Here is a 27,161-nt window from a genome sequence, read left to right on the forward strand (position 1 = left end):
CATCATCATTACATTGAGACTCACCGTTTTAAAATACTCAAGTTTTTATTAGCCATATGTAGGTCTGTATAAGGCCATCTGCAGGATACCATGAGAAGAAACAGTCCTTGTTTGTAAGAAGTTTATAATGATACATCTTGAAGGAGAAAAGATAGAAAGTTAAATTGTTAAAGAAAAAAAATATTTAGTTTCTTTGAGGCAGTGTCTTTTGCTAGTTTAGCTGGAGTCCTGCATCAAAGGCTGAGAAAAGTTCATAGCTTGTTCTTTCCCAAGCAAGTTAAAAACAGAGATCATTATTATTTAAAATAAAACAGAAATTATAGTAGTAATTTACTGCTTTTCAACAATTCTGGTGTCATAAATCTAACTGAACCAAACTCCACATATATCTTGAATACAAGAATCAAAATTCTCAGGAAAGTGAGGCACTTTCATATAGTGAGTCTACAGCACAGTCCTTTTTTTCTTTTTCTTTTTTCTTTTTTTTTCTGATAAGGGTAGAATACCAAGACGAAAAGACCAGGAAAAGATTGCCTAGAGACCTAGATACACGGGACTGTCCTTAGCTTTCATGTATGTATACCTCCATTTCTGAACACGTTTATTTTTGGATATCTTCCAGTCTATGAAAAGAAAGGGAAGTGGGATAAAAGGAACTGTACTACACTACACTGGATAACCAAAAGGTGGCAAATGTTCTTCAGTCAAACATGTCTTGCTATCTCTCTGAAAAGGAGTAGGCAAAAATCTTTTTGAAAAGAAAGCTTGGGGTGGTTCAGTCAGTTAAACATCCCACTCTTTTTTTTTTTAAGTTTATTTATTTTGAGGTGGGGGAGAGGCAGAGAGAGAAGGAGGGAGACAGAATCCCAAGCAGGGTCCACACTGTCAGCACAGAGCCCCAAGTGTCCAACTCCCGATTTCGGCTCAGGTCAAGATCTCACCTGATTTGTGAGATGGAGTCCCGTATCAGGCTCTGCAATGACAGCAAGGAGCCGCCTTGGGATTCTCTCTCTCCCTCACCCTTTGCCCCTCCCACGGGTATGCTCTCTCTCTCTCTCAAAATAAATAAACTTTAGGGGGAAAAAAAAGCGCCTTAATTTCTAGTAGAGATTGTCCTGGAAGGGTTAACTTTCCAAACTGACAGGAAAGCATACCAAACACTAACACATAATTTAAATTTCTCTTCAACATACAAGAGAAAAATCTATCCTTGATTTTTCTATTAGGCCTTTCATACCTAGCTTAAAATACACCCTGTTCTTCACTCACCCTAGCTTTCCCTCTTCAGGTGAAAATTAAGGAGAAATTTTATTTGCTTTGCTAACTCGAAGAAAAGTTTTCTACATGGAGAATGTTTAATTTAGATCACAACATGTTTATATGGCTATCTGATATTGTTAAGGTAATTTCTGAATTCTGAAGCTTTTGCATTCTTAATAGTGGACAACTCATTAGGGATTTAGAATACATGAATTTTACTCCCTTATTTATTCTTTATTTTAAAGAGAGAGAGAGAGAGAGAGAGAGAGAGAGAAGAGAGAACATGAGCAGGGTAGGGGCACAGGGAGACAGAGAATCCCAAGCAGGCTCTACATTCAGCATGGAGCCTGATGTGGGGCTTGCTCCCACGATCCTGGGATCAAGACCTGAGCCAAAATCAAGAGTCTGATGCTCGACTAAGCCACCCAGGCTTCCCGGAATACCTGAATTTTTAAAATACAAAGACTACATACAAGTTTGCCTGAGGTCTGTAATACTTCAGGGATCCACTAAGAGCCCTTCCTTCCCATCCATGGGTTGGTAAGACTTGTGAATATGTAATGTTAAAAAATAATTAAAAGAGATCTAGGTCTTCCCTAGGAGATACAGCAAGACATGGAATTTAATTGTCAAGCCAATGCTTTTCCCAAAATAATCATGTGCCCCCATAAAGGAAATAGGAAATGAAACATTTAATTTGGATTTGGAGGTGGCCTTCCTAAGCAATTTGCTCAAGTACAAACAATAATTACGTAGAAAGAACCTGATCATAAACATAATTATGAAACCTGATTAATTCACAATCAGTGGGGAAGCTAAATGGCATTACAAGGAGATTTGAATTATATAATAGAATTACTAAAATTACTCCCTTGTTGGTCTATCTGCCTCTCCTTTATTTCCATGTTGTCCTGTACACAACTTACTAGGTAGGAGAAAGTGTCTTCTATGAAGAAACAGTGTACAAAAGATAGAAGGCTCAGGGTTGAGACTTTAAAACAACCCTGCGTTTTCTGCCTCCTATTATCCACCTCATCACTACCCTTCTATTCTTCTCTATGACCTCAGGATTTTGAACAAAATAAAATGAAAATAGCCTAATATTTAACACAGGCTAAGTTAAATAGACCTAGGTTTAAATCTCAGCTTAATAGGGGCGCCTAGGTGGCTCAGTTGGTTAAGTGTCCAACTCTTGTTTTCAGGCTCAGGTCATGACTTCACGGTTCATGGGACTGAGCCCCATGTCAGGCTCTGCACTGATGGCAGAGCCTGCTTGGGATTCTCTCTCTCTCTTTCTCTGGACCTTCCCCACTCTCTCTCTCTCTCTCAAAATAAATAAACGTTAAAAAAAAACCTCAGCTTTTTTTTAGTATATGTGCTACCAAAGTGAGCACAATCTCAGCTTTATAGTACTTGTCAGGTAAAAAAAACCTTAGTGATGTTATCTATAAATTTGGGGAGATGGGATGGGATTTCCCTAGATTCTTGGCAGAAAAACCTGTTTAGGTTTAGGTGTATGGCTGCAGTGATGAAGAGTTCTCCCCAATGACTCTTGGAGTCCATCTGTCTCTCATTCCGCTGGATTCCATAAGTGAGCTATGTTGCCGACATAGTCTGAATCACGTACTCCCATGTTATGGTTGAAGCACATCTGGGCTGTTTCATGCCTGATGTGGTCACACCTGCATTGGTCAAAAGAATGACTAGTGAACTATAGGAGATATACAAGATGGGAGTTAGGGGGCTCCCAGATTAACTTTATCTTTTCATTGCAAACAGAAGCAAAACCCTATTACCAGCCTGTCTGGGCCTAATGGAATATGAGACGAAGGTCGTATGCAGTCTTCTACTTAGATGTCTACACCTGATGAGTCTTACCTGTTGCAATTTATGTCTTTGTGCCTCTTGTTAACTTCCTGCAGCATTTAACTTTTCTAGATTCTTGTTCCCACTGATGTGGCTATGGTGAGTATACAAACAATAAGGTGTGTGTGCATGGTGGGGACGAGAGACTGGTGAAAACAATGGCTGAAGCAGAAATGCTGTATTCTTTTTTTTTTTTAATGTTTATTTATTTTTCAGAGAGACAGAGAAAGCATGAGCAGGGGAGGGGCAAAGAGAGAGGGAGACACAGAATCCAAAGCAGGCTCCAGGCTCTGAGCTGTCAGCATAGAGCCCGACACAGGGCTTGGAACCACGAACTGTGAGATCATGACCTGAGCCGAAAGTCAAGATGCTTAACTGACTGAGCCACCTGGGTGGCCCCAGAATGGTGTATTCTGAGCTTGATGAGAGTTACTATACTTCTGGCCCTGAGGTACTGAGCAGGTCAGCAGTCCTCGAAGTTGGTAGCATAGCACAAAGGGTATTCCTCTACTACAAGATTTTCCAGTTTCTTTCTTGCTACTAGATCAGAGGTGATAAATAGTCAGAGGTATATATGCACACCTAGAAGACTTAAAGAGAGCTCTACCAAAACAGGATAAAATTAAAGCCCTCAGTGTGAGACTATGAGTTTGAAGACACTAGAGAGAATTGTCTATAAGCAGTTAGCTTGGCATCTGAGGCTGAAGGCTGTCCACTGCCAAGAGTATAGTGGGCCATTTCAGTCACTGTAGCCATGACCAAAATGGAACCATGGCCTGAGATGAGAGAAAATTGTGGAAGAAGTTGTCAGGAAATCCACTGGGTCTCTTAAACTTGAATCTTGATCTGCCAAAGGTGACAACAAAAGGAGAATCTCCACATAGGGAGGAGACTGCCAAATCTTGTTACTAAGACTCTTGTTCTGACTTAAACTTTTCCTTGGGGAAACTTTCATAAATTATCACTGACACCACGAGGAAGACTGGGGGTTGGGAGCATTCCCTTTTCTTTCTTTCTTTTTTTTTTTTTTTTTTTTTTTTTTTAAGACATAGAGTGTGAGCAGAGAGAGGGGCAGGGGGGACACAGAGAGAGAATCCCAAGCAGGCTCCATGCTGAGCCTCAATCCCACAACTCCTAGGATCATGACCCAAGCTGAAGTCAAGTGCTCAACCGAGTGAACCACCCAGGCACTCCTTACCTGCTTCTTAAATAGCTCAGCAGAGCTCAAGCTGGAACAGACTAGCTGCTGTAATATGTGTTTGGCCTCCTCCCTACTGCCTGCCCATTCCTCATTTTCAACCCTCCACACAATTTCCTATCACTATTGTTTTCCCCTTCATACTGATTAAAAATAAAGTATTAGGAGTTTAAAAAACTCTATTTTCTTCTGCATTATTGAACAATGTATGATGTAAAAATGTCCAGCAAACTTGTACTGTGATTAGTATTATTTAGGGAAGGGCTTCATGAAGCACATTTGAAACATCTGAACTTTGAGGCCTAGATGGGTATGGTCACTTTCACCATGCTGCTCACCACTCCTTATACTGGGCTTGGTTACCTTTTCCTAGTCCTTGAAGGCTTTTCAATTTTCAATCGGTGATTTAGATTAAACTTGGCTAAAATTCAGGGATAAGGTAGAGTGATGCATCAATCAACAGACTTACAAAACATGAGTACTTACCGTCCCTTTTGGGTATCCACAGAAGCCTGTCAGCCTGGCTCCTACTAGGCAGCTCTGTGGCACAGGCCATTTCCCTTATGTAAGTGGGGAGGGCCCTCAACATTTTCTAACTCCTCTAAGTTCAAACCCTGAAAAGGTAAATCCACCAGTGCCACCTTCTATCTGTTCTATGTTCCAAGTTTTTCCTGTATGAGGACCTTCTTCTTCTTTGAATGACTGATAATAAGAATGTCTTATTTAAGGAAACTCTGCACCCTACCCAAAGGTAGATATACCTACCAAAGAGGTATAACTTCACTCTATGGCCGTAAAAATAATCCTACCAAAGCACAGCAGGCATAACATCTGAACTCATGGTTTGTGCAAAATGTAAGGTGGTGGGGGGAGGGAGGAGGCTTCACTCTATTAATACACAGCTCAGAAGTGAGGTTGGTAGCCCCTGGACCTCACTTGGGCACAGGTGTCATAGATATTGTGTGGCACGGGGCACTGTGGCAGATTCACAATTCTCAGAGGTCACCACAGATTAAGCTCATGCTTTATTTAAGCCTCATCTCATTCACCAGTGCAGCAGCATCAAGGTCCAGTTAGAACACCCAGGTCTGGCTACCCAGGCAGGTGGATACATAAAGCTAATCATTATGATCTAAGAGGTCTCCTTCATTGCATGCACCCCTCTTCTAACTCACATCAAGCTTGAGGTGCAGCTGTTCAGAATTTCCAACTGCCTGCTGCTGCTGTTGGGTAAGAGCCATAAGATCCAAGTTCTCACAATGAAAGATCTTACAGCATGGAATATAGGCGCCAGGACACCCAGAACTTCCTGGAATACAAGTAATCTTAAAATTAAGCTTTAAAAAAATATGTTCCAATGTCTCCACCCCCAACTTACTGCCTAGAGGCTCACAACAATCCCAAATTCAGATAATCAGGGAGTAGTTTCCTGCAGTGCACTTTCTGGTTTCAAAGGCAGATTTTGTGGCCAACAGCTTTTATAAGGATTGTTTAGCCCTGTGATGGGTAGAAGGAAACTAGAACAGGATCTTCCTAAATCAAGAGGTCTTCAAACTCTAGGGATTAGTTTCCTATGGTATTAATAGTTATTTATAACCATTTCTGCTCCTGTATTTTTGGTGAAAACTAAATGAATACTTCCTGATGATTCCAGAAAATATTATATGCCCTTAAGCAAGTTAACTTCTTGTATCTGTCTGTAAAATGGGGATTATAACAGTACCTAGTTCATAGTATTTTTATGAATAGTAAATGAATTACTATATGAAGTGCTAAGATCAATGCCTGGCATATAGTAAGCACTCCCTAATTATAACACCAATTTATTATTATTATTATTATTATTATTATTATTATTATATTTCCAATCCCGACCCCATCTGCCTAGAATACTAAAGACAGGAAAAAAGGGAGGGAAGGAAGGAGGGAGAAAAGGTAAAAGGAAGGAAGAAGCCCAGGGTTAGCCAGGATCAAGGAGGTAGACAGGTCTGGCAAATATGGAGGGCCATGCCTAGAAGGAATGCTTACTAGGAAAGATCCTAAACAATGATATAGATTAGAAAGAGCATAGACCAAAACTGTCTCTGTGCTGGCAGAGAGAAGCAGCAGGAGACAAGCTGTATCAAACCACGAATGGAGTAAGGGTATAGGAACTGGACTGCCACGTACAAACAGAGCCACAGGCAATTTGGTTGAAGGCAAATTTCAAATTTCATTTCCTATATTCTGAGTTATCATAAATTATAAATGGGGAATTTTTCTTAATCAATTAAGTATTGTTGTGTTTATAATAAAAAACCCTTTCCTGCTTTGTTTGGTGCTAGTGAAATGTGAATAACAGCATCTTCCTATTTCCTAACACAGACAAATGATGGAATAATTAAGGGGAATGTAAGTGTAGTATTTTAATTCCAGAAAAAATAAATTATAATTTTATTATTTTCCTTTTTAGATAAAGCAACTGGATAACTTACTCAGCTTAAATAGTAACTGTTACACATTTTCAAATGTTTTGCATTTCTCATCCCATTACAAATTTCTGGTTATAACTCTTACCTTAAAATCTTCAGAAGTTTTGGTCACTTAACAAGCTTGCCAACAGCAGATTACCCATGCATCATCCAGTCTATCAGCCTCTAAAACAGGAAGGTGAATCTGAAGAATTTCATGATAAAACCAAAAGCCACTAGAGAATATCATGCCTTCTCTGGTTTTGATGTAATGATTCTGAAAGACCCCACCGTGAAATGCTTTTTATCTTAAAGATTACTTGGTACGTGCCATTTATTAGATGAGTGACCTTAGAAAAATCTTTTAGCTCTCTGGACCTTAATTTCCATTTCCGTAAAATGTGGTGGGTTGTGTCAGATGATCTTCAACCTCCTCTCGGCTCTAAATTTCTGATCCTGCAACTACTACAATTTTATTTCTTCGATGTCTCATGGATTAATCAGGAAGAAACTTGGCAGAAAAACATTTTACCTGTATTATTTCATCAGTTTTGCCAGCTCACCCACCCTGTTTCTACTTTTTCAGCTAAGAACCTTTTCCTTGCTTTTGATCTTTCCCTCTTATGCACTTTATGAACAAATTATAATGTTAATCATAAACACTTGTGGAGTGCTTTCCAAGTTTTACCAACCCCTTCTGCATATACTCTTACTTGATTATCACAATAGCTTGGGCTGATAGATATTATCTCCAATTTACCTGGCCCAGAAGAGTTCAATGGTTCAATGAATTAACTGTCCAGAGTAACACCAATAGTAAATTATGGGAACAAACCTTCTGATCCCAAAGTATGTACTCTTCACAACACTACAGTTTCTACTAGGGACAGATCCAGATTTTGTGGAGCATGCAGCGTACACAATTTTGGTGGACATTTTCAAGAAAAGGAATACAAAATTACAATAGAACACTAATATAATCCTGTGAACACATTGTTAGGGCCCCTGTCAGGTCCTGGAAGGGGTCTATTCAAGTGAAGTGCCTTTAGGATTAATCTTTAGGGCTCGGTTTCACAGGTTTCCACGGTTATACAATTATTTAGTGCTTACTTTCTGCCAAACACTTAAGTAAATAGTATTTTTATTATAACAACCCTAGGAGGTAGGTACTATCCTTGTTTTACAAAGCAGACAATGAGGCTTAAAGAGTAAAATAATTTGCCTAAGGATATAGAGCTTATAAGTGCCAAGTATCAAAATTGAAACTGTGGAGATCTGGCTCCTGGGTTGATAATATAAACCCATCCCACCCTATATAAGTCTTCTTTTCGGGTTTCCTAGAATCATCTTAATCTACTGCTTCCCACTCCATTCTATAGTTCAGGCCCTGATAAGCTCATGTCCGAACCAGTCCCATGCTGTCTCCTTAACTCAATTCTCCTACCGTCTACCATGAATGCTGCTACCACCCTAACAATCCTAAAGCACTACTGTTCTAAGTCCTAGACACCCCCATGGCCTAAAGTGCCTTCCTTCTCAGCATTTATCAAAGGTTAGAAGCAATTAATTACTGCTCATACACAGTACTTGGCCACAGATTCCATACCGTCTTCTAAGGTGTTGAACTATTACTGAAAACTTTTCGTTGTGTGAAACAGAAGCAGAGTGGGTAAGGGGAAAGCACAATCACCTCTCAGAACCGGACCCTTCCATCCCCACTCTTCAATCTCAGTTCTTCACTTGTAAAACAAAACCTTAGAGCCAATCTCACAGGGTTTTTGTGAGAATCAAGGGTGGGAGGAGGAAGGAAGGACTCGGTTGGGGGAAAGAGCAAATGGTCATCAAATGCTGGCTGATTTCTTCTGCCTGAATGGGAGATTGCCCCTAAAATTTGTAAACTCTCTGAAGGCAGGGGCCTTCATACATTTTTGGTATTTCCTGAAGGCCAACTTCAGAGACACCTCATAATTATTCAATCTGATCACTTAAACATAACCACTTCCCCTGTCAGGACTTGCTCAAGAAACTACAATGGCTCTTAGGACAAAATCTGGCTCTGGAGTCTGACTGTAGGTGTTGGCCACTTACTCTGTAACCTCTGGAAGGTTACTTAACCTCTCTTGAGCCTTAGGTCCCTTATTTGTAAAATGTTAATAATAGTTACCGACCTCATAAGATTATGAGGATAATTCAGGTGAACTGCTAAGTATATAATCGGTCCCTCAAAACTGCTAGCTCTGATTATGTCCTGTCCCGAACATTCGGTGTCCACAGAAATTTGGCTTCTGCATCCCCTTGTCTCCCCGTTTCTGGCATACACACCTTCCCCCTAGAGACGGGGGTCGCCACCCTCTGAGCCGCTCTTCTTTCCCGGTTCCTGTGTTTAACCACCACCATCCACCAAATACCACAGGGCAGGCTCTGTATTAAGAAAGTTCCATAAATTCGTCAAAACCACCAAAAGCGCCTATGAGGTCGGATCTACTACTGTTGCCATTTTAGAGAACAGGAAACAGGCCCTGAGGGTTTGGGTGACTTCCCCGAGTTCACCCAACTCTGCGGAGGCCACAGCCCGCGCTCGCACCGCCCGCCCCTCGGCCTCTTCCCGGGCCCGAGGTGCACCCGCATCCATTCACACCCCGCCCAGCCCCTCCTCTTCCAGCAGCTTCCCGGCTCCCCCCGCGCGCCCGCCCGTCGCCCCCCACACCTGAGTCAGGCCCCCGGGGGTACGCCCCATCCGTCCTTCGCGGCTTTTCCCTTTTCTCTGCCAGAGACTGAGGGGTACGCCGGCGCCGGCGTCCCGCACGCGTGTAAGTCACCGCGAGCTCCTTGGACTGAGGACCTGAGGGGCGAGCGCCGCAGAGGAGCGCTGCGGCTCTGTCCGCGCCGCGTAGCGGGGGTGCAAATCGCGGGTCGTGCTGAGCCGCCGGTCACGTGGCGGGGAGGGGGCGCCGGCGCGCGCGGGCGGGCGGGCGCGCGCGCCTGCGAGCGTGTGGAGGCGCGAGTCGCGGTTCGGGCGTATGTATAGGGGGGAGGGGGCGGCGGCCGGGAGGGCCGACTCCGCCCCCTGTGCGCATGCTCCGGTCCCGGCGGGTTATAAGGCAGCCCCGCCACGGGCCCGGCCCCACAAAGTGCTGGCGAGCTGCGACGTGATCAACCGGCCGCGTGGGTTCCCGAACGAGCGAACGAGGCAGCTGGTGAAGGACGCGACCTGGACCCTGGGCCCTGCGGAACTCCAGCCGCGTCACGCACACGCTCGGCGCCGCGAGCCGCGCATAACGGTTAGTTGAGTAACGGCCGGCGGCGGCGCTCGGCGCGGACCCCGCGGTGCCCCTGCTGCTCTCGCGGGTGGGAGGGAGCCTCGGGAGCCAGGGGGTGGGGGGCATGCAGACTTGAGTCTCGGGGGAGGGGGGCGGCCCGGCAGGGGCATCGTGGCCGCGGGCCGCCGCGTGGCCCCGGAGCGCGGCTTTGGTGAAGGAGACCTTGAGGCGGTGGGGACAGCGCCTCGCCCCGCTGAGCTGCGGCCCCCCCTGGTCAGGTGCCGGCTACCGGCCTGGCCGAGGAGTTGGGTCTTGGTGCCGGTGACCTTGGGAAAGTCGCTCTTCCCCAGCCTTCAGGAGTCTTCTCAAGAGATGCTTTTGATTTGGAAAAGGGACGACGTGGGGCTGATTCATGTGGTGCCTCCCGGCTCTCCTGGCCGCGTTCTGATCCGAGGGAAGGGACTCGGGGCGGGAGTTATTTTGGACTCGTGGCATGCCCGCCCCAGCCTTCTGGGCCAGCCAATCCTTGCCCCACCTGGTGACTTGCGAGGGTGATTTGGGGAGCCGCAGTCCCTGCAGCTAAGGCGTGACTGCAGGGTTCGCGTGGACTTTGCGGAGGGAACAGTGCAGCTGGCCGGCCCCGGGACTGGTGCTGACGGAGGCTCTTTGTCATTCAACCTGTGGCTGCGGAACGTCAGCTGTAGCGCCCTCGCGCTCCTGGGCTTGAAGGTGGCCCTGTTGAGAGCAGTCTGAAGGATAGCGTTACACTTGGTCAGATGCACTCGGTTTGTTCCAAGTACATCCTTTTTTCCCCACGTGCATTTTAACATTTCATTTCCTTGCCATGACTTATTTGGTGTGACACGCAGTTGCCAAAACTACTTTGAAATGATTTTCAAGCAAGAAACAAACGGATTTCTACTTGACTGGAGTTTCCATCGTTTGCTTACAACCTAGGCGTCTACTGATAACAGTAGAATGTTTACAGAGCTTACCATAGCTAGTTTTTTTTTTTTCAAAAGTTATTCCGGTTTCGAAATAAAATGCGTACACGTCAGTGCCCTAATGAAACAAATGTGGATTTAGTAACTACTGGAATGTCGTGATAGGGTGAACTCTGAATTGTGTGAGAGTTTGGAAGGGTATGACCAGGAATTAGGCATTAATAAACAACTTCAATGTCAGTTACCAGACCTATGAGTGAATTAAACTATGAATCTTCAACTTTTTAGTTTGGCATTAAATTGTACCCATAAATCCAAGTCTTATGCCCTGAAGTACAACTTTGCCTTCAAACTGCCATGGAAAATATCAGGAATTCAAGACATCTAGAGTTTAATATAGGTAATGGGTAAGTATTATTTAGAAGTTTAACATACTTGAGTAATTCAGGGTTTAGATAAATGCTGTTCTTTAATCATACTATAGTGACTCTTGTTAAATATGTAAGTTAATGGTGTGGAGAGCGTTTTGTGAGATTTTTATAGCCAAGTAGGTTTAAAGGTAACATAACAGGTTATAACATCCCTAAGCAGATAAAAAAAAAAGGGGTAAAAGGTCATAGGATGAAACCAGTTGATAATGTTTCAATAGTTTACATGTGTTTTCATCTTTTAAATATTAATGCATATAATATTAGCCCTGGAAAAGATCTTAATCACTACCTAGTGAGATTCTCTTATTTTACACTTCAGGAAACTGAGGTTGGAGAAGTTAAGTGACTTAACATTCTAGGTCTGAAAACTTGTTAATACTTGGGTGGGAATTAATGTGTCTTTTGACTCTCATTTAATCAGATTGGTACTCTTGAGCTTTCTGTAAAATTGTTAATATGGATATAAATTATACTAAAATTATTTTGAGTAATTTTTTCCCAATTTATGTTCTTCATTCCCACTGTGTTTTCAGTCTGCTTTATAGTACATTCCTTTGTAGGATTTAGGTCCTGTAAATGCCTACATGGCCAGTCTTTTTTTATTGCAGATGAAGACTTGGAAGATGGAACTTAGTTATAAGAAAAGTAGACCAGAAAGTTATAAATATTTATGTATTCAGCAATTTGGTACTAGCTACTAGGCACTAGGAAAGACTTAGGATTCAGCAGTGAACAAGTTCAGCCCTATCCCTTCTGGAGTTTGTAGTTTAACTGAAGAGCAGATAGATAGGTAAAGGTGATTACCACAAGTATTGAGTGTCCTGGTAGAGGAAGTGCAGTTCCCAAAGAACCAAATAGTGTATTCTGGAGATATGAGAAGACACCCAACTTAGTATAGAAGCGATCTGGGTAGGCCTCTCTGAAGAAATGGTACTTAGCTTTTTAGACTTGAAGGTTAGGAGCTAACTGAGCCAGGAAGTGATGGTGGAAAGAGCATTCCAGACATGAATACTGAAACTGCAGTCAGAGTACAGGGTACATTGGAAAAACTGCAAGAATTTAATCAAAGCTAAAGCATAGAGGGAGAAGGGAGATTAAGGAGAGATGAAAGTTGGAGAGGTAGATAATCTCAGTTAATGGCCTTATAAGTTATTTTAAGGAATTAGGGAAGGGACTACGTCAAAAATTTAAGGAAGCGCTCTTGCCTTGAAGGCAGTCTAAAGCAGTTTAAGGGTTTTAAGTGGGACTGGGAATGACCTGATCACATTTTTCATTTTAGGAGCATCATTCTGTATACAAGCATCGTTCTGTATACAATGTGGGGAATAGGCTGATGGGGAGGCTATTGGAATGTGTGAGACCACAGTGATAGGCAGTAGTGGGAGGATGGAAGAGAGAGGGAACACACAGGATTCTGTGGCAGACCAGATGGGAGAGACTGGGACATCCAGAAAAGTTAACAATATCTCATAGGTTTCTAGCTTGACCAAATACGATTTTACAGATTAGATGGTATTTATCTCCGTTTAATCAATGGGGACATTTAAGACATGTGACTAGCCCAGGGCTGCTCAGGTTTGAGTGTTGGAAACAAAACAAATCCATTCCTGTCTTTTTAGTTCCATTGGTGCTATTGATAGTGATTTTTTTTCTTAATCCCTTTTAAATTTTTTTTTTTTTTTAGTATTTTTTTAAATTTATTTTTGAGAGAGAGACAGTGAGAGCCAGGGAGGGGCAGAGAGAGAGAGAGAGGGAGACACACAATCCGAAACAGGCTCCAGGCTCCAAGCCGTCAGCACAGAGCCCGACGCGAGGCTCGAACTCACAAACCGCGAGATCATGACCTGAGCCGAAGTCGTACACCCAACCATCTGAGCCACCCAGGCGCCCCACTTACTTATTCCCTTCTAAACAATTTATTATTGAAAATTTCATACACAATTGAGAGCCAGTACTGTTTCATCTATACCCTTTCCCGCTCCCCTACAGCTGCTACTGGGTTACTGTGAAGCAAATCCTAGATATACAATTATTTCATTTGTAAATATTTCAGTATGTCTCTAAAAGACATGACTCCAAAATATCATAACCACATACCATTATCTTACCTGTAAAAATGAACATCATCAAATAAGCAGAAAATTCAAATTTTCCTAAGTTTTTTTTTTTTTTCCCCTTTTTTAAAGTAAGCTCTATACCCAACATGGGGCTTGAACTCATAACTTCGAGATCAAGAGTCCCATGCTCTATGGACTGAGCCAGCCAGGTGTCCCCCTAAATTGTTTGAAATAACTAGGTTGCTTGGTTTGGGATCCAAACACAGTCACACATTACATTTGGTTGGTATGTATTTTAACCTGCAGTTCCCCGCCTCCCTTCTCATTTTCCTCATAATTTATTTGCTGAAGGAACCAGGTTATTTTTCTTAAAGTTTCTCTCATTCTGGATTTAGTTGAATCTGTCCCTCTGGAATAGTTTTAATATGTTCTAGTTCAACATGTCTCTTGATTCCCTGTATTTCCTGTAAATTGGTGGCTAGATTTAAGACTTTGAGCATGCTTAGATCTGTTTAGGTTTGATTTCTGAGGGTAGGGACAGTGTGGGGGAGAGGGCAAATATAATCCGTAGATGATGATGTATATTTCCATCAGGAGGCCTATGTTTGGTTGCTACTGACTCTGCTATATTAATGGCATGGTTCCATTTTTTTCATTAGTGGTTTGCAAATGCCCTCTAATTCTAACATTCCTTTTCCGTTGATCAACTGGAATACCTCTATAAAGAGAAGTAGGGCTTTCCCCCCCACCCCCAGTTTTAGTGGGATATAATTGACATACATCATTGTATAAGTTTAAGGTGTACAGTATGATGGCTTGAGTAACATATATTGTGAAGTGATTACCACAGTAAGTTCAGTTAGCATCCATCAGCTCATTAGATACAATAAAAAGAAAGCAAAAAAAATTTTTTTTTGTCCCAAATAGAGTTCAGGATTTATTCTCTTAACATTCATATGTATCATATTAGTGTTAATTATAGTTGCCATGTTGTACCTCCTATCCCTTATTCTTATAATTGGAAGTTTGTACCTTTTGACTACCTTCCCCAAGTGGTTTTTGAATGTAAGGGTAAGTTAAAGTTTGTGTTTTAATACAATATCCTATGTGATTGAGACACTGTCTTTTTGGAGAGGTGTATTTAATTGCATCAAGGTTCATTTTCTTTAAAAGCCAGTATTTTGTGAAAATGTTTTTAGCACCTGATGTTAATATTTCAAATGGTTGGGGCGCCTGGGTGGCGCAGTCGGTTAAGCATCCGACTTCAGCCAGGTCACGATCTCGCGGTCCGTGAGTTTGAGCCCCGCGTCGGGCTCTGGGCTGATGGCTCGGAGCCTGGAGCCTGTTTCCGATTCTGTGTCTCCCTCTCTCTCTGCCCCTCCCCCGTTCATGCTCTGTCTCTCTCTGTCCCAAAAATAAATAAACGTTGAAAAAAAAATTTTTTTTTAAAAAAAAATATTTCAAATGGTTTTTACTATTTGGGATATATAGAATTTCTGTTCTTAAATTGATAGGGTTTCTTTTGGTCTTCTCTGCTATTTCTTTGAAGAACATCTGTTCCCATAGCTTTTGGGGAGTTTCTGGTAGAATCACTACCAAATCTAAATCTCTAGCTGTAACCACATTACAGATTTTAAATTCCTTGAGGACAGAGATTGATTACTCTTATCAATGATCTGCTTTTCTAATTCTTGGGCATTTCAAAATTAAAATGTTGCTTAAAGTTCATTATCTCTGCCTGTTCCCAACTTCCCTTCATTCCTCACACCCCCCACCCCCAACCTACTCTTTTCTTCTGATTACCATTCTTTCGGGTAGTCAGGGTTAAAAACCTCTGAGTCATCTTAATACTTCTCTAGTAGGTCCCCTGTCCTACCAAGTGCAATTAAGTGCCAAACCTTTCCTTTGTTGTATCCATTTGCTTCCCCCACTCTACTTTTCATTTTTATTACTACTCCCTAGTTTAGGCTGCTGCCATGATTTGTGGCGTGGCCTTATACCTTCTCTCATTGCCATCCCCCTTCTCTAATCTGCTCTATAGTGTGCTGCCAGTTCTGATCATGTCATCTCTCTAATTAAAACCTTCTCATGGCTTTCTAGTGCCTACCAAATTTAGTATTTGCCTGTATAGATTTAAGTCTTCTACAATATATAACTCCAAATTATCCTTCTAAGTTGTATGCTCTTCTTCCTTTAACTTGCACTGACAAACTGAAATTTTTCTCCCTGCTTTTTCCCCCTGTAATTTTGTTTTCTCTTTTCCTGGTCATGGGATCCATTTTATAATGGATCTTTATGCCAAGATTAGTATAGGTGACATATTTGAACCCTTGTGTTCTATAAAGAAGTGATAAAACAGCAATAACAATCTTAAGGAAATGGTGATTTCTCTTCTGAGGTCACAGCACACACAATGACAGTATGAGTTCACATCTACCAACAGCGAGACTGGCTGCAAAAGGGCTGAGCCGTTTAGGAGTACCACTGACCATTTATGCAGAAGTAGTGGGATCCAGCTGTGTTGTTTGTCCACACTACTCTGTTGCTAATCACATCTCATAATGTTGTTGAATCTAATCTGATTTGATTACAATGACTTAGTCCTCCTGTGAAGGAGAAATTCCTCAAAACATACAAGCATTGTAAGCTGCATATTTGATCATTGGTTGAAAAGTATTTTTTCTTGGGGCTCCTAAGTGGGTCAGTTGGTTAGACATCCAATTCTTGATTTCAGTTCAGGTCATGATCTCACAGGTTGTGCAATTGAGCCCTGTGTCGGGCTCTATGCTGACAGCACAGAACCTGCTTGGGATTCTCTCTTTCTCTGCCCCTCCCCTGTGCTCTTTCTCTGAATAAACACTTAAAAAGAAAAGAAAGGGGCATCTGGGTGGTTCAGTTGGTTAAGCGTCTGACTTTGACTCAGGTCCTGATCTCACAGTTAATAAGTTCAAGCCCTACATCGGGCTCTATGCTAACAGTGAGGACCCTGGAACCTGCTTTGGATTCTGTGTCTCCCTCTCTCTGCCCCTCCCTCTCTCTCAAAAATAAAAGACAAAAACATTTTTTTAAAGAAAAGAAAAATACTTTTTTCTCTTTGATTTTGCTCTTCCTATGTAAATCACCAAAGACTATTGAGTAAATGAAAGTCTGATAATACTGCTCTAGTGTGTTACTATTTTGGATAGTAATGGAACTTCTTTTTTATTAAATTTTTAAATTCCAATATAGTTAATATACAGTGCTATGTTAGTTTCAGGCGTACAAAATGGTGATTCAACAATTCTATACGTTACTCAGTGCTCATCGTGATAAGCATACTTGTACCAGGGCTTTTTAAGTTGCCTCGAATAGTTTTGAGACTCAAAACTTTTACTGTATTAACTTTCTCTTCTGTTCCCGTATCAGGGGTTTGTACCCTAGAATCTGCAGATTGGTCCTCCCTGATGGATGGAATTCAGAGAGTCTGTGAACTTGGCTAAAGAAAAAAATTACACCTTTTCATTAACTTCTAAGTAAAATTTAGATTTATTTCAACTATGAGTGTAGGCAACTATAGCTACAACTAAGCTATAGTAGTTTTAGTAGTACCTGGTGACTGTCACCAATAGAAATCACATATTTTCATATCATAATGTGATTGTAGCCATCTTAAAATTGTTTAAACTTATCATTACTTCAAAATTACTGTGGTTATTATACCTACTAGATTTTATCTAATTTGTTAATTTTGAAAGGACATATCAATTAAAAAGTATATATCAATTAAAAATATTTTGACAATTATACATTTGACAATTATACGTTTGTATTTTATGCATTTAAAAACCTCATTCTAACAAGAATAATGACAGTTTTTACCAAACTGTCAAAGGAATCTGTCAAAGGCACCAAAGAGCCTAAGGACTCCTGTTTATATTCTTGTATGTGTATTCTGATAGAAGAGTAGTTAGCCAGAACCTGTGATGGAATATATAATACAAATCATGATGTCACAGGTTTATGTAAATTATTTAGCCATTGACTTCTGTGTACTAAATCATAAATTTTCACCTCATAAATGGTAGGGAACAAAATACTTGTGTTTGCTAAGGACTAGTAAGATGATTTCCACAAATATGGGCAGAATAATTTTCCTTTGTATTCAGGAAGTATATGTTTATATAACTTAAAATTAATACATCCGAAATGGTTTTTTTTATTTGTTTTTAAATTTAAAAAAAAAAGTTTTTAAGTAAACTCTAGGCCCAATATGGGGCTTGAACTCATGACCCTGAGACCAAGAATCACACACTCCATGGACTGAGCCAGGCAGGTAAACCCAAAATTCTGTTTTAAATGCCGTAGTTAGGGGCACCTGGGTGGCCCAGTTGGTTAAGTGTCCTGACTCTTGATCTAAGCTCAGGTCTTGTTATCAGCCTGCGATGGGCTCTGCATTGGGCTTGGAGCTTACTTAAAAAATATACCATAAGGTAAATGGAATAGGGGGTGTCTTCATTGACTTGGAGTTTTCTTGCCCTCTTTTGGATATATCAGCAAAGGTGCTTCAAATTGCTTCAGATCTTAACTTCACAAGCTCGCTCTATTAGATGTAGGGTTTTTTATTTTGCTCAACTAAGTGAACCCCTAAAGAGGTCAGTGGAAGTCAGGTTTGAAATACCTGCTCTGTAGATTAGAAATACACGTTCTTACTTCAGTCTGTTGTGATTGTGTAATGATGTTGTATGTATTTACTCTGTTACTTGGAAAACTACCTGATGGGGTTAGTAGAGGGAAAAAGAATGGTTTAACAATTACTGTGGTTTCTAGGAAAATAAAACATTAATTTGAAAGTTGTATATTTTTAGTAAAGGAACTTAATAATTATCTTTTTTTAATTTATTTTGAGAGAGAGAGAGAGAGAGAGAGCACAGACAGGGGAGGGGCATAGAGAGAGGGAGAGAAATTCCCAAGCAGGCTCTGCACTCTCAGCACAGATCCTGACACTGGGCTTGATCTCACAACTGTGAGATCACAACCTGAGCCAAAATCAGGAGTCAGACACCCAATCTGACTGAGCCACTGAGGTGCCCCGGAACTGATAGTTATCTTAAAGACAATATAATCTAAGATTTATAATGTCAGCAATTAAAAAGACTATTTCAGTTTAATTGTAGTATGCTGATTGTTTGCTACATCTTTACTGTCTATGAATATCTTCTAAAAAAGCTTTGCAAATACACATTTGAGAATGGTGGGTAATGATTTAATTCCAAACAAACAATACTCAAATTTAATACTCTCGTGTGGTTTGTTATTGATGAAACAAACAAAACAAAACAACTTAGTTTTTTGAGATAATGAGGGTCAAAGTTTGAACTTAATGAAGTTCAAACTCATTCAGGGCATGTTTATTAAATAGTGACTATGTGGGGGCGCCTGGGTGGCGCAGTCGGTTAAGCGTCCGACTTCAGCCAGGTCACGATCTCGCGGTCCATGAGTTCGAGCCCCGCGTCAGGCTCTGGGCTGATGGCTCGGAGCCTGGAGCCTGTTTCCGATTCTGTGTCTCCCTCTCTCTCTGCCCCTCCCCCGTTCATGCTCTGTCTCTCTCTGTCCCAAAAATAAATAAACGTTGAAAAAAAAAAAATTTAAAAAAAATAGTGACTATGTGTACAAGAAATTACTAGAAAGGGATGAAAGAATATATAGTTTAAAGTGTGCTTTGAGGAGTACCTCAAACTGTGGCTCAGTTGTGGCTCAGTCAGTTGAGCATCCGACTCTTCATTTCAGCTCACGTCATGATCTCACAGTTTCGTGAGTTCAGGCCCCCTCTGGAATCTGTGCTGTTGGCTCAGGAACTGCTTGGGATCCTCTCTCTCTCCCTCTCTCTCTGCCCCTCCTCCACTCATGCTCTCTCAAAAATAAATGGATAAACTTTAAAAAAATAAAATGTGGTTTGAGAACATTCAGAATGAAAATAAAGCTTTGAAATGAAATGTTAGTACGTTACTCTGTTGTTTCTAGTCCTCGAAACTTAAGATATTTTTATGTGAAAGTAAGTATAGTGTTAATTATTTCTGCCAGTGAATAGTTCAAATCTGCTTTTTCAAGAAAAGGAAAAGGTTTCTTTGTTTATCTTTTAATGAATTGTAATCCACTTATACTCCCCATTAGGCTTCAGAATACTGGGAGTGAAATAGATTCTAGCAGAAATATCACCTATTGTATTCAAATACTCATTTATATTCAAAGTAATATAAATGACACAACACCGACAACATATCTATTTGTAATTTTAGTCTAGCTAGTACATTTTTTTTCAAATTCTGAAACAAGGTAGGTCTTACACTAATAAATTGAAATGGCTCACTTAGATACTGATTGGGTGAATATATTTTTGGATTGCTGAAGAAAAACAACATATTCAGGTATTCCAGAGTATAATCTGGAATTCTGCCAAACAGAACATGCTGTTGAAGGATATAGTCTCCAACTTCCCCTTCTTTGCTACTATTCAAACTCTTTGTTTTATATAATGTGAAATGGGTCTGTATTTGGAAACTCTTGCCCAAGCAAGAAACAAATTAGCATGTGAAAGGGAACAGGACTTGGCCTCAGCGTAGAATATAGCCAATTTTTCAGTCTGAGAAACAGGCAAAAATGAAGCATTAAAGAAGGCCAAGAATCTGCTGGTGTAGTAATAACTCAGAAAGTGAGACTGATTAGATCTTTTTGTTGTTGGTGTTATTAAGTTTATTTATTTATTTTGAAAGAGAGAGCATGGATAGGGGAGGGTTAGAGAGAGGGAAAGAGAATCCCAAGCAGGCCGTGCACTGGTCAGTGTGGAGCCCGACATGGGGCTTGAACCCACAAACTGTGAGATCATGACCTGGGCTGAAATCAAGAGTCAGACGCTTAACCAACTGAGCCCCTTAGCACCCCTGATCAGGTAAGTTCTATGTGCCAAAAGTTGTATTCAGTAATTTTTTTTCTTTATGTAAAAACAAACAAAAAACCTTTTCTGCCTCTTTGTAGAGGACACTAGGTCCAGAAAGCATAACATCACATTACTGAGGAGTTTTTCCTTGTTTCATATTTTTCTCTGCTTCTCAAAAACTGGGGAAATCAGAGTCTTTGAAGTTCACCTAATGCTAACTTTTGGGGACAGGAGGAGGTTAAATTTTTAAAAGTGGGAAGAATAGCCTCTGTCCTTAATTCATGATCTAAAAGCACACACCTAAACTAATTAGGGAAATAATTACTTACAAAGAAAGAAAGAGACATATAGTTTAGTATCTTAGAGTTTTCAGAATGCTACCCAAGAAGCACTAAGATATCATGGAGGAAATTCACTTCATGTGACATGGTATATTCAGAAAAGCAGTAAGGATATTGGTGGTCTAGAGTAGATTTTTAGTATTAGATGAAATTAGAATTATGGAAATCATCAGTGAACATTAATTTCATTTTTACAAGTTACTAAATGCTTTTATCACCTCAATATGTGAATATGGAACAAAATGATACTATCTTTTTGCCTTTGTTTCTGATTTGGCCTTTAAGACTAAGGTGTCCTAAAACCATGGTGCCTCTTGATGGCCTGTTGTCCTTTTCTCCCTGGGGAGTCATACGGTTGATTTTCTTTCTTTTTTTTAATGTTTGTTTATTTTTGAGAGATCACAAATGGGGGAGGGGCAGAGAGAGGGACAGAGGATCTGAAACAGGCTCTGTGCTGACAGGCTGACAGCAGCAAGCCTGATGTGAGGCTTGAACTCATGAACTGAACCGTGAGATCATGACCTGAGCTCAATTTGGACGCTCATCCAACAGAGCCACCCAGGTGCCCCCAGCTCACATTCTCTTTCCTTCTTTGCTCTTCCACAACTGAGATTGCCTGAAGCATGATTTCATCATGAATTATAAATACATACTTTCAGAGTCCCTCACTTTTCCTTCCTCTACTTCCAACTCTTACACAGTAGCATTACCAGAATATCTCTTCCTTTTCCCTTTCCTTCTTTCCTCTCTGGTTTATGAGACAAAAAAAGCCTCAATCTTTGTTAATAAGTGTGAGAAGTGCTAATGATGTAACAGTATCAAGGAAAAGGGAAACTTGTAAGTATACATTTTAATCATGACTGATGTAATAAAGAATTGGTTCTACTAACTTCTCTTAAGGCTTTGAAATATCCATAGAAGTTATTACTAATTTCTGGACACCCTTATCTGCTTCCTTATCCCCACAAGTGAGTCCCAGTATTAAAGAGAACTAAACTAACTTAATCTCATGGGTTTTGTCTTAGTTAATTATACTGTTGTTTTCTAATCTGTATTACAGACCTACATAACTTCAGCTTCTCTGAATGTGACTTTCTCTATGGTATGACTTTGAGGGGTAGCCTAGGTGGCTAACCACAGCGAAGTGGGAAAGTTCTCTAAAGTTAGGGATTTGCAGTGAAAAGTAAAAATGAGTTTGCCACTTTGTTTGACTAGGTGCCCCCAACTTTCGTTCAGGAACCTTAATGCTGAGCCCTAAGTAACCACCCAGGTCTGTTATATTGAAGAGTTACCTATTTTTTAATTCATCTGATGTTAAACAATCCATGAACTTTAAATACAGAAAAAAATGAAGATGTTGGCTATTGTCTTAAAATAAACCTTACCATAAAGTAGAAGAAATAATACCATTGATCTGGATACATATTCAGAGATGTTTCTGATATTGAATGGAAAAAGCGTGTAAAGCAGCATAAAACACAATCCCATGTTTATATCACATATATGCTTATGCATGGTATCCTAGAAAGAAATTTAAGAAAATTCTCATCAAAATGTAGAATAACTGATACAAGGATGATAGAATGACAGAGATATTTTATTTTCAATTTATATATGTATATCCTATGGGCGCCAGGGTGGCTCATTTGGTTAAGCGTCCGACTTCAGCTCAGGTCATGATCTCACGGCTCTTGAGTTCGAGCCCCACATCAGGCTCTGTGCTAACAACCCAGAGCCTGGAGCCTACTTTGGGTTCTGTGTCTTCCTCTCTCTCTGCCCCTCCCCCACTCATGCTCTGTCTCTGAAAAATAAACATTAAAAACTGTACGTGTGTATATCCTCTAATTTTTCTATAATGAGTATGTATAACTTGTCATCTTTTAAAACTTTGCTACTTTGTGTTTTTTATTATAAAGTAATATATGTTCATTGGAACAAGTCAAACAACATAGTTATCATAGGAGGATATTATCTACTCCTCACAATCTCCAACCAATATAAAGTTTCAGATGCATTTATTAGAACATATTTATTGAATTCACTTAATTTACCTTTTTTCCCCCTTTCTTCCCTGTAATCTAAACTCCATGAGGCAGGGACCATGTCTGTTTAGTTTACAGCTTTTGCTGCAAGCACTCAAATTTTATTAAATGAATGGCAAAAAAGTTTGATGTATATCCTGATACAATTTTAAAATGATTATACAGTTCTATTATGTGTAGCTTTAAAAATCTGAATTGCAGGGGCACCTGTGTGGCTCAGTTGGTTGAGCATATGACTTTTGATTTTGGCTCAGGTCATGATCTCACAGTTGATGGAATTGAGCCTGGCTTCAGGCTCTGCGCTGACAGTGTGGAGCCTGCTTGGGATTCTCTCTCTCTCCCTCTCTCTCTGTTCCTCCCCTACGCACTCTTTCTCTCTCTCCCCCTCTTTCACAATAAGTAAACTTAAAAATTTTTTTAAAAATCTGAGTTACAAAAACATTCATGAAATTTAGGACATTGATAGCTGATCGTCTTTGGGTCTCATGACTGTAAAATCCTGCCTTTGTATGAACATCCTGCCTTTATTATTAACAAGGTATGCCCCTTTCTTTATTGCACTAATGAAAACTAACACTTGTTTTTGGGATCATAGTGTTCATAAAGAAAGTTACACCACAGTTTGTGTTTGGGTAGTAGAAAGGAAAGGTGAAATGGCCAAGAAATGCAGTGTGTCACTTAGGAAGTTGTTATATAGAAGAATAAAAGAATCTGCTACTATAAGACTTGATTTTTTTAAGTTTTTTTTTTTAAGTTTATTTATTTTTGAGAGAGAGAGCGTGTGAGTAGCGGTGGGCGAGAGAGAGAATCCCAGACAAGCTCCTCACTGTCAGCGCAGAGCTGGAAGCAGGGCTTGAACTCAAACTGTGAGATCATGACTAGAGCCGAAATAAACAGTTGGATGCTTAACCAGCTGAGCCACCCAGGAGCCCCTATTTTAATTCTAGTTGTTAACATACAATGTTATATTAGTTTTAAGTGTGCAGTATAGAAATTCCAACACTTTCATACATCACCCTATGCTCATCACCACAAGTGCATTCCTCGGTCCCCATCACCCATTTAACCCATTCTCCCACCCATCTCCCCTCTGGTAACCATCAGTTTGTTCTCTGTTTCTTTGTCTCTCTCTCTTACTTTTTAACCCTTGTTTGTTTTGTTTGTTAAACAAACCTATGAGTGAAATCATATGCTATTTGTTTTTCTCTGACTTCTTTCACTAAGCATTATACTCTGTAGCTCCATACATGTCATTGCAAACAGGAAATTTTCATTCTTTTTTATGGCTGAATAATATTCCATTGTGTATATATGCCACCTCTTCTTAATCCGTTCATCGACTGACGGCACACTTGGTTCCGTGTCTTAGCTGTTGTAAGTAATGCCATAGTGAACGAAGGGGGTGTATGTATCCCTTTGACTTAGTGTTCTTATATTTTTTAGGTAAATACCCAGTAGTGTAATTGCTGGATCAAAAGATAGTTCTATTTTTAACTTTTTAAGGGACCTCCATACTGTTTTCCACAGTGGCTGCACCAGTTTCCATTCCTACCAACAGTGCCAGAGGGTTCTTTTTTCTCTACGTTCTCACCAACACCTGTTGTTTCTAGTGTTGCTGATTTTAGCCATTCTGACAGGTATGAGCATTTTCCTGATGATGAGTGATGTTGAACATCTTTGCATGTGTCTGGATATCTTCTTTGGAGAAATGTCTGTTCATGTCTTCTGCCCATTTTTAATTGGATTGTTTTTTGGGTGTTTTGAGTTTTATAAGTTTTTGAGTTCATAAGTTTATAAGTTTTTTGTATATTTTGGATACTAACCCTTTATTGGTTATATCATTTTTTAATGTCTTCTCCCATTCTGTAGATTGCCTTTTAGTTTTGTTGATGGTTTCTTTCATTATGCAGAAACTTTTTTTTGATAGTAGCAGTAATTTATTTTGGCTTTGTTTCCCTTACATCAGAGACCTATCTAGAAAGAAGTTGTTATGGCTAATGTCAAAGAAGTTATTGCCTATTTTGTAGGTTTTATGGTTTCAGTTCTCACATTTAGGTCTTTAATCCATTTTGAATTTATTTTTGTGTATAATGTAAGAAAGTGGTCCAGTTTCATTCTTCTGCATGTAGCTGTCCAGTTTTCCCAACACCATTTGTTGGAGAGACTATGTTTTTGCCATTGGATATTCTTTCCTGCTTTGTTGAAGATTATTTGACCATGTAATTATGGGTTTGTTTCTGGGTTTTCATTCTCTTTCATTGATCTTACGTGTCTATATTTGTGCCAATACCATACTGTTTTGATTACTGCAGCTTTGTGATACACTTTAAATCTGGAATTCTGATGCCTTCAGCTTTGCTTTTCTTTTTCAAAATTGCTTTGGCTATTTGTGGTTTCATACAAATTTTCAGATTGTTCTACTTCTGTGAAAAATGCTATTGGTATTTTGATAGGGATTGCATTAAATGTATAGATTGCTTTGGGTAGTATAGACTTTTTAACAATATTTGTTCTTTCAATCCATGAATATCTTTCCATTTCTTTTTTTTTTTTTTAAGTTTAGTTTGAGAGAGAGAGCGTGCACGTATGCGTGTAGGAGGAGGAGCAGAGAAAGAGGGGGAGAGAGAGAATCCCAAGCAGGCTGCTCACTGACAGCACCCATCTTTCCATTTCTTTGTGTTGTAAGACTATTACTTTTCATCCCGGATAGTATTTAATAGCTAATGGGCTTCACTTTTTTTTTTTCTTTTTGAAATACTAATTCACTAGGAGCAATGTTAAACTGGAGATTTATGTTTTTCATGCTGTGGCCCCTTAGATGAAGTCACCTTAGTTTTAGAATTGGGAGCTATAACCCTAGTAGTACAAGATGCTAAGTGGGTCTTACTGTTTTATTCTGTTGTCATGTTTTGCTATTTGTCAGCTGGAGTAGAAATAGTTGCTAGTTTCTTGATACCTTTTTATAATAAACATTTTAAAAATTTCACAATTTTTCATGGAAGTTTTGAGTTTCACATTAAATTATTAAAGGGAGAAAGGCGCCTGGGTGGCGCTTGTCAGTGAAGCATCGACTCTTGATCTTGGTTCAAGTCATTACCTCACAGTTGGTGAGTTCGAGCCCCACATCAGGCTCTCGCTGATGGCATGGAGCTTGCATGGGATTCTGTCTCTCCTGCTCTCTGCCCCTCCCCCACTTGTGCGTGTGCACACTCTCTCTCTCTGTCTCTCACAAAATAATTTTTTTTTTAATTTTTTTTTCAACGTTTATTTATTTTTGGGACAGAGAGAGACAGAGCATGAACGGGGGAGGGGCAGAGAGAGAGGGAGACACAAAATCGGAAACAGGCTCCAGGCTCTGAGCCATCAGCCCAGAGCCTGACACGGGGCTCGAACTCACGGACCGCGAGATCGTGACCTGGCTGAAGTCGGACGCTTAACCGACTGCACCACCCAGGTGCCCCACAACATAATTTTTTTTTAATTATTAAAGGGAGAAATATTTTTATTGGCATTAGTTTGATTATGCTAATAGTTGGCAAATGAGACTTTAAAAGTAAGTGGAGGTTTCTCTTTTTTATTTTGAAAACTCTTGTTTTCAGTATAAACTGCATATTAATTGGGGCATCTGGGTGGCTTAGTCAGTTGAGTGTCTGACTCTTGATTTCAGCTCAGGTCATGATCTCACAGTTTTGTGAGTCTGAGCCCAGTGTTAGGCTCTGTTCTGACAGTAAGGAACCTGCTTGAGATTCTTCCTCTCTTTCTGCCCTTCCCCGTCTCACAGTCTCTTAGTCTCTCTCAAAATAAATAAACCCATCTATTCTGTGGGTCTACAAGTAGATTACTTTTGAAAGAAATTGCACTGGTATGGAGAGAAGAGAGAAATAAAATACTAAAATTAACCCTCAACAGGGAAACCAGAACCCAGATTCAGAGTTTCTACACATTACAGGGACCATACTTCCTCCCCCATCCACTTGCATAAAATTATGCTTATTTGGGTGAATAGATGCCAGAAATCATTTTCTTACAAGGAGAATTGAGAGTGGTATAATTCAGATTGTATATGACATTAACTGAGATTAACAAAAGCAGATTAAATAAGTAAATATGTATACATACACACGTATACACACAGATGTTCATATATGTATATTCACTACCTTTAAGGTTGCATATTTGTTCATTTGCAGATATGATCAGTTTCACCCGTTCTCTGTGGTACTTACAAAACTTTAATCCTCTCTTTTAAAACAGCTACAAGAAATTAGGATTGACATTTAAAAATTTGGGTTGCTATAGCAACTTCATAGGGCTATTGTAGAGCATTAAACAAAGTCAAGATAAATTAATTTGAAGTGCATCAGTGTAGGCCCATTCAAGCAGATATAAGCAAAAATTG

At 40.2% G+C, this 27,161-nt stretch overlaps 1 protein-coding gene and 1 long non-coding RNA gene across 2 annotated transcripts in view; one reads left to right on the plus strand and one right to left on the minus strand.

The window, feature by feature from the left end:
* Window positions 1-2,563: 2,563 nt before the first annotated feature.
* Window positions 2,564-9,689, minus strand: LOC124516479 (uncharacterized). The gene is made up of 4 exons (XR_006963050.1): window positions 9,482-9,689; window positions 9,097-9,195; window positions 6,881-6,960; window positions 2,564-2,942 (listed from the first exon to the last, which is right to left on the minus strand). It is a non-coding gene; the product is annotated as an uncharacterized LOC124516479 (long non-coding RNA).
* A 169-nt stretch (window positions 9,690-9,858) lies between these two features.
* The window catches only part of LOC124515817 (monocarboxylate transporter 1), a 42,810-nt gene continuing 25,507 nt past the window's right edge, over window positions 9,859-27,161 (plus strand). Inside the window, exon 1 of the mRNA XM_047084850.1 lies at window positions 9,859-10,055. The gene's annotated coding sequence lies outside the window, so the exon portion shown is untranslated. The remainder of the gene's footprint in view (window positions 10,056-27,161) is intronic.

Source organism: Lynx rufus, unplaced genomic scaffold (genome assembly GCF_022079265.1).
Source record: "Lynx rufus isolate CCGP_SWC_20201006 ecotype Redwood Valley unplaced genomic scaffold, mLynRuf1.p SCAF_2, whole genome shotgun sequence".
NCBI lineage: Eukaryota > Metazoa > Chordata > Mammalia > Carnivora > Felidae > Lynx > Lynx rufus.